The sequence below is a fragment of the Triticum urartu genome, chromosome 6 (genome assembly GCF_003073215.2).
Source record: "Triticum urartu cultivar G1812 chromosome 6, Tu2.1, whole genome shotgun sequence".
NCBI classification, from domain to species: Eukaryota; Viridiplantae; Streptophyta; class Magnoliopsida; order Poales; family Poaceae; genus Triticum; species Triticum urartu.
The window spans coordinates 51,616,780-51,625,841 of NC_053027.1; positions in this window are offsets into that span (position 1 = coordinate 51,616,780).

Genomic DNA, 9,062 nt, shown 5'->3' on the forward strand with positions numbered 1-9,062 from the left:
GCCTCATAGTTGGCCTTGTAAGAGTGTGGAGGGAGAGCAACTATCGGCGTGTCCTTTCCGCCTCCTTCTGGACCTCCCCACTGTAGTTCCGGCTCTCATCGGCTCCTTTTCCTCGCATCTTTCCAGGGTAAATGAATGAATTTCGAGCAAAGAATTCCTAAATTTGAGACCATTCTCTGTTGCATAATTTTATTATTTTCTGACATGCTTTATTAGGTAACAGTGGAGAAGAATTTCTGGAAATGGATGCGAAATCAAGGTGACATGCCAGATTATAGGCCGACAATGAAAATAGCCATGTAAATATTGCAAGAGGTTGCTCCTGATGTGTGGACTTGTAGTGATTTTGTGATGCATATTCAACATATTATATTGTTTTTATTGACGGAAAGGAAATTGATTTAGGCTCTCCTGACATATGGCCTGAGACATTCAACCATATACCAACTATATATCTTTATATTTGAAAAAAATACATGCATTGCATGATACTTAACAAAAGGTAAAGTTTAACCCATTAAATGTTTGGATGTGTTCATTCTTCATTAGTGTTCGTTTCTTGCCAGCAGAATCCTTTGGCAACCGGTTCTCCCATGTCCAACCATGTCCCTTCGCCCCATTTTTTTCCGTCCTCATGCTTTTTTTGTCCCACCACACCCTTTGTTTGTAGCTTTCCTGCATGATAATCAATCATCTTAACTTACTTACCTTCTAAAGCAATTCCCTCTTAATTTACTTATCAAAATTTTACTCCAAACTTCTTATCAAGCTAATTAAAGGAAAATATGAGCATGATTTGATAAACATTTATTTACACACTTGCATTTACATGGACAAGTAAATCACGAGCTAACATACTAGACTATTTATATCCCGTTGCAACGCACGGGCAATGTCCTAGTGCCAATTAAAGGACTTGAATCCTGATGGGTTGGTTCCACCACAGAAAGCTAATCATCTGAGCTACACTCAGTTCGCAATGGCAACCGATCTTTGTACATGTAAATTGCATGTTCTTGCCCAGGCAAATCACACGTGATTTTGATAACAAATCCATTGGCTTAATAAGGGCAACTTCTCCCCCAATTATTACTAGTAGATTATAGGAAACTTCTCCCTCAATTTGTTTGTAGAGAATTGCACATATATGGCAATGGAATTTTTGATCCCATGGCATGCACATACCATACTGTGTAGATCCTGTAGCTTTTCAGGCCATCATATGTGGATCTCTCACCTTTTCAGCCCATTTTGTGTAGATCCCTCAACTTTTCAGGCTTGTTGGTGTGACTTTTTTTAGGAGAAACTTGCTATTGTGACTATGATCAGGTGCTCAGGTTGGGCTTGTCTCTTTGTGGCCCATTAACCTGGCACATCTATAATCACGTTGGCTAGAAAGAAGAGCCCCTAATCGGCAACTTCTACGCCTGTTAGGAGTTTCGACGCCCACTAGCACGCAGCCATGGGTTGACCCATCAACACATGTGTTGCGATTGCTTTCGCCAAGGCGCATTTGGGTTTCAATCAACGGTCGACCAGCCAATGGATGACTAGTTGACTGATCATCCGTTGACTTTTGGAGAGAAAAACACAACAAAAATAAAAAAGCAAAAAACTAGTGAATTTTAAAAGTTTCAAAAAAATTTAAGAAGTTCATGAATTTTAAAAAAATGATTTTGAAAAAAAATCATAGATTTTTAAAAAGAATTATTGGCTTTGGAAAAAGTTCATCAATATTGAAAAAAAAATTGGAAACATTTGTGAATTTCGAAAACAAAAAACATGTGTTCAAGAAAAAAATCGTCAATTTTTAAACATTATGACTTGGAAAAGTTCGTAATTTAAAAAAAAACGAAAAAAAGTTCATAAAGATTTGAAACAAAATTGTAATTTTAAAAAGTTCATGAAAATTGGAAAAATTCATGGATTTAAAAAAAGCTCACCGAAATTTAAAAACTAAAACAAATTTGAAAAACGTTCATGGATTTGTGAAAAGGTTCACGAATTTGATAAAAAAAATAGAAGGAAACTAAAACCAAGAAGAAAAAAAGGAAAAGGAAACGAAATGAAATGAAATGAAAAATAAAGTGAGAAAACCGGCTGGGAAAACCAAGAAGAAAATCCCGCGAAGAAACATAGTACAAATCATTAAAAAAGGATCCTAAAAAGTGATGGGAAAAAGATATATGTGGGCCGACCAATTTACAAATATAGTGCAGTGGAGGGTCTGAGTTGGTTTATGATGGAATAGGAGTACATAGCAAGAAGACGTGTGATTGGGTCGCTGGGAGGGTGGGAGGGGTGGATCTGAACGAAACATATGTGCGGTATTAGGGCATCTTAAATGTTGACCCTTTTTAGGAAACGGTATCCGTCCGCAAATAGTGATACGAGAGCCGGTTATTCAACCATGCAACATACATTTCAAATCGAATTTAAACAAACCGAACGAATTACTTGCAAATCGGATGACTTTCATCTAAACATGAGCACATTCATTATATTTTTCACATATTTCACAAAAAAAGAGATTGGACCTAAATCTAGTCAGAATACACAGCGACGGTCAGCCTCTATCCGCTTCGCATGGTGGACCTGCCAGCCGGCCACAAGGGCGGCCAACTCGTGATTTTGCTTCGTCGAAAGGCTCTCCCACAATGCGCTAGAACTCAAGGTCATGGCAGAGGTGGTGCACGTAGGAGGATGTGAAGTGAGACGTAGTGTGGTGCGGTTTATGCCGGGCGTGGCCTAGTTTAAATAGCGTATGCCGGCCAGGCCAAGCGGCGGAGTGTGTCAATGGGGGCGCCGGAGTTGGTTTCTCGTCTGATGTGCCTGTTTAATGACACAAGGCGGGCGGACCGGCAGCCCGTTTGAATGCACTAGATATCCTTCTCGTCCCGTCTACTCACGTCTTTCCGGCATTGAACAAGCGCCGACATCGGGACGCGGCGCGGGCTGCACCCTTGTCTGACATGCCGCTTTAATACCGACACCAGTAAGAGTTCGCGTCCGCTCTGGACCGGCATAAATGCGGCCTTGATGCTCTGGAGTGGCATGAATGCACGGCAACCATTTAGCACGGGAGAGGGTATGGGGTGGGTCCAGGGTATCCGTCGCGTGCGTGGCACCGGTCCGGACACCCGCAAAGCTCCCTTGGTTTGCCTCCGATTAGCGGGAAAATAAAGGTCCAAATCGGTCCGCTGGCAATGAGCTAAAGTGATTTATGACAAAATCGGCCTCGAACGCTTCATCAAAATGGATGCAATCAGTTTGAGGGTCAGAGTTGGAGATACCTTATAGCGTCCTAAATTGAAGATGGATGGCAAAATCGTTGGAATCACATCTTACATGAGTAAATATTCAAAAATAAATGATAGAATCTTCTATAATATTGAGTATCCATTAACACGAATAACAACAAAATTAAAGAGGAAACCAACCGACATAAAGATCCGGCAAATATACAAATATGAACAAGCGTCGTGCACCGGAAAGATTCCTCAAAATCTAAATTCACCTCGATGAATGAACAAAGGCCTATCCTGAAGTCGTCCTCGTCTTCCTCGAGGTACATGGTATATTCATTGATCTTCTCCATCATGTGCTTGGGAGGCAGGTGCAGTTTGGCAACCCTGGCGCAACGCTTCTTCCACTCCTTGACTTCATCGTAGGTGTGGAGCTTGCCCGCCCTCCGGTACTCCTCCTCCACATCCTCCTCCATGGCGATGTAGCGCATGGCGTCCGCGTGCGCCGCCTTAACAAACGCCAGCAGTGCATGCAGCCGCTCTACCTTCTGCGCCTCCGTCTCGTCACGCTGCTCGCCGGCGACGGCGGTCGTTTTCGCCGCGTTCGAGCTGGCTCTTCTCCCCATGCTGCCTCCCTCGGTGGATCTCCCCTCTCTCCTTCCCGCGTAGAAGAAAAAAAAGCCTTGTAGACGGATTGTTTGTATACCAAGTTGGTAACCTAGAAACTTGTTTGGTCAGTAACGGGATCGGCCTCGTTGGTCCATATTTGGGGCCAAAGTTATTCTAAGAGCATCTTCAATGGCCGCACAAAAATCTCGCACCCAATAAAAGTTATAGCGCGTCACTGTAGCACATTTAGTGCATCTGGACGAACATTGCTTTAGCAGACGCTCAAAAACGCACGATCAAAAAGTACACAGTGCAAATTGTGAAGCGCGCGTAATCTGGAGCCCAAAATATGCTGCACGCGATAGCGTTTTTCAGCGCGTGCCCAAAAACTTTTAGCGCTACAGCATCCGCTGGAGCTGTTCGGCGCCTCAAAAAATAAAATTTTAGTACGCGGAGCTCTTTTTGGACACCTGTTGAAAATGCTCTAAACGCACACGGGACGCACACAGCCAGCCAGGTCCTGGCGGCTTGTCCGTATCCTGGACTCCTGGTCCAACAAGACCTATCTATCTTTATCTTCAATCTTCATTTTATTACTCACCCAATAAAGATAGATAAAGATTGAAGATAAATAAAAAAAATCCAATAGTAGTATATGAAACAGAAAAAAACAATAAAAACATCCAAACCATGATAACTTCCTAATTTCAATAATCTCCTCGTTCCCCTAGAATTTCGCGGGTCTTGGACCTCCGGGGTTCGACCTATCCTCTCCACCACCGATTCCTTTTATGCGGAGGCGCGACCGGCTAGGGTTGGGAGGCTATGGAATCGGGAAGGATGTGAGGGACGGAGCAGGCCTAACAGCGCAGTGACGTGGCACAGGCGGATGCCCGATGCAGGCACGAAAAAAAACGCCTTACTGTCGAATCGTTACTTTTCACTTACGGCTGGTATGGTGGGTAATTTTCTTTAAAGGTGGAGTACGACCAGTCAATGTAATTTGCTAAGTGTGAGAGTATGGATTAGATTAATACTAGTTGTTAGATTAAGTTAGTGGGCCTAATCATGCGATGGTAATGGGTCCATGTACATTTTGTGAGGTGCCTTGGGGGTAATTGTGTGGTGCACTTAAAAAAATTCTTGTTGAATTGTTTAATAGTAGTGGAGATGGTCTGACCATCAACAACCGAGTGTACGCCCATACCAGTGGTAACTGTTGAGTTAGTAATGACTAGTGTTTGCTTTGTCACTAGTATCAGGGCGACTATAGACTATACCTGCGTAGAGATCTCTTGATTTTGGTACTAACTATAATTGATTATATCATCATTTGTGCCAATGCCTTTGATAATATGTTAATTCCTTAAAGATCTAAATAGTTTTATAGATAATGGTAGGTAATACTGAAAATTAGTTACAATTTTCATCTGAGATAATTGTCCGTGTGTCACAACGGGGTATAAAAATTATAGTAGGTAGCCCGTAATTTACTTGTCCATATGAATTTGATTTTGTAAACAAATAAAATTTATTTCATAAGCATTTATTTGTCTTACCGAAAAACATAATTTCAATTGGTAATTAAATAAAATGTGAGGCAATTAAGGAAATTTTGTAAAAAAAACAGCTGGTGAGAAAAACAAGAGATGCGAGAAAAAAATCAAAATGGAGGCAGAGAGAAGGAAATGTACATAATGTTGTACAAATGAAGAGCGGACTGCATAGCCTTACGTTCTTTTTAAGTAGGAGAGACAAAAATAAAAATCCAATAAAATGTGCTACCTCGTTATTAAAAGATGATTTTCTATAAAAGCATGAAGTCAATTTTAACAAATTCAATATGAAGAATATATGCTTGGAAAATATATGCATTATATAAATTTCATTATTTTATACAAAAAATATTGTCATGTCAGAGAATCCATAAAATCTATCGAATTTTATAAACATTTCATGATTGAATTTCGCAAATGTAATTATGTATTCTTTAAAAAATCTATCTAACCTATGGGAATCTAATAGGAGACATATAAACTAAAGTGTGCCAAGTGCAAATAAAGTATTTATGTTTGCATTAGAATTTTCTTTCTCATATTATTTTACTACTTGGTTTTGGAAAAACACAATTAAGTTCTAGATACTTGTTTAAAAAAATGATAAATGCACCCTGAGCAATGTACATGTCTTAATTAATCTACTAACTTAATCATTGTAGATTTCTAGAAATAGTAATATATGTGGTTTCAATGTTTGTGAATGGCCTTATTATATTTTTGTCATCCATTATTTTGTTGAAAGAATTCATGTAGTGTATAACATTCGTGGTCCCTTTTCTATATGCTCCGTTTCTCGCTTAATACTGGCCCTGGCAAAAGCGTTGTGACGGGATAGACTAATGCAGAATTTCTCTTGGTTTTAGTGGCCTTACCCATATCATTGTAAAAAACGGATTTGCTATTCCCTCATTGATCGACTTAGTTTCTGTTAAGTCTTGGTCAACCAAGCTTAGTAGCCATTCTTGCCTCCGATTTTGAATTTTCTTTTTGTTATGTACCTTTTATTTGTAGTCCATGTGTAGGTTGGAGGCAAACAGAGCATCATTCAAATCAGTCACTAAATAAGGGTGTGGTGGAACGAATGTTTCCTTGCTGAGTCCCTTCTCTTATTTCATCTTTTAGTTCCCTTTTCTTATTATTTGTACTAAGGTGAGGCGCCTTATGCAACACAACGACGAAGAAGCCACAAACATAGTCAAAGGGCAGTGAATTGAAAGATGAATGCTGTAGGGACGTAGAAGGTGATCGATGACAACTTGGATGAAAAGGTCTGCTAGAGGGGTGAATGGTGTTTGTTGAAAATAGACAGGAAGATGCTTGTGTCTGTTGTCTCGTGAAATATCACACACAATATGCACATTCATGGTAAAAAAAAAGAAACTTGAGCAGAAGTGTATTTACATTCATTTGTTGGCCCGTGGCAGCGCACGGGCACTCTACTAGTTCTATTTGTTTTCAACTGCATGACAAAGATCCCATGACGCACATGCATGAGTTTTCGCTCACGCTTTCAATGAGGATCGGATTTTGTGGTTGTTCAACCATTGGCTAAAAATTCAACAGCTCACCCAACGATCGAGGCTTAGTTTGTGGTCGCTGAACTATATATAATGTGTTGAATTTATTTTATAAATTAGCTAAGGAAAATCGTCACAAAAGTAGGAGAATTTGATGATCAGGCGCATACTCTACATCTTCTCAATCAAATCAAGTGTGTAGATGTACGTGTGTATCGAACTTGCAAATCACTGCTGCAACGGCTTTACATCTGATTATCTGAAACAAATGGGTTATCTGGTTACTCTTTGTTTGTGGAAACTGCAGGCTTACCTGATTATTTAAAAAGTTGGCTGCCTAGTCTTGTGTTCTTGCTTCTCTGCCTCTAGCCCCTATTGCTACGTTGTAATGTACCGCAATCTGGGCTTTTGGCCCCTGTTAATCATAAAAAGTTCAGGTGGGGAAATCTCCCCCAGTGAAAATTGAAAGAAAAATTGCGGGTAGGTCCAAACCATTTCAGATGCTTGGTTGAAAAGTTGCCAGTTATCATCATCAATTTTAGATGAAAGCTTTCAACAGAAATTGCATGGGTCTTGGAAATCTTCTGCCTCACAAGTTTCCTGAAGCAGCAAAACGCACAAGCACGGCTGCTTGTTTCTTTTTTCTCACCGTTCTTTGCCGAATTTTGCTGGCACGGACATGAAATTAATTTGACCATAGCAATAGGGGTGGTAATTATTTACATACCGAGTGGAACTCCACTTTTCAAGAAGCATCAAACTATTTGGCATCAAGACCAAGATGAAACTGAATAAACATGTCTAAAGAAAAAAATCTAAGGTGACAGTCAAGCATACTAGGTCGTCCCTTCAAGCAGCAAGCAGCAACGTGTTTGTTTCTTCAGACGGAAAAATAGCTACAAGCAGCAACATTGTTGCAGGCGGACACCTCGCAGGCAAAAACGAACTAGACGTGAAGGTGTTATATCATCTCAGGCGCCTTGACTCATAGGGGGCACGTTGGTTTGTGCAGGAGCCCATGGCTAGCCAGGCAATTCGGCATCAAGAACATGTTGGGCAGCATGAGTTGAACTCGAATGGAATCCCAGTTTGAGCAGCGTTTAACTGGAGAAACGCTGGTCAAATCGAGTCTTGTGTAAGCGAGTACGTTGTAGAACTCGCTTAGCACTTGATGCGGCAAAAGCGCCGACTTAGTTACCTGTTGCCTCCCAACCCTAATGAGCGAACATTCATCCAATGATGTGAAAATGAGATGCATTGCCAGCACGGTAAAAAGATATGAGATTGGCATCTGCTTCGGTTTAGTTCTAATCTATAGATCACCCAAACCAGAAAGAGAAAAACTTTTACACGAGTTGTTAGCTTTTTCGGAATTAGTACTTCACCGTTTGCAGTATATATAGAGCTCCATCCATGTGGGGGACCATTACATGTTATCTTTGGGATATGTGCCATTAAATGTTACATATCCTGTGTCTCGAACTTTAGTAGACATGTAGTTGAAAAACCCACATGTTGTGTTTCTAATAGGGTCTGACCAGCAACAACAGAGTGTACGCCCATGCCACTGGTAATTGTTGAGTTACTAGTGACGAATGTTTGCTTTATCATTACTACCGGGGTGACTATAGACTATAGTTGCATAGAGATATCTTGATTTTGGTAACTATAATTGATAATTATCGTCCGTACCAATACCTTTGATAATATGTTAATTCCTTAAAGATTTAGATAGTTTTATAGGTAATGGTAGGTAAAATTGAAAATTAGTTACAATTTTCGTCTGAGATAATTGTCCATGTGTCAGAGCGGTGTATAAAAATTATAGTAGGCAGCCCGTAATTTACTAGTCCATATTAATTTGACTGTGTAAAGAAATAAGATTTATTTCATAAGCACTTATTTGGTAAGCATTTATTTGTCTTATGAAAAAATATAACTTCACTTGGTAATTAAATAAGAGGTGGGGTAATTAAGAAAAAAATTAGAAAAGCCAGTGAGAAATACAAGAGATGGGAGAAAAAATCAAAATGGAGGTAGAGAGAAGGAAATGTACGTAATGTTGGACAACTAAAGAGCGGATCATAGAGCCTTACGTTCTTTTTAAGTAGGAGAGATAACAAAGAAAATAC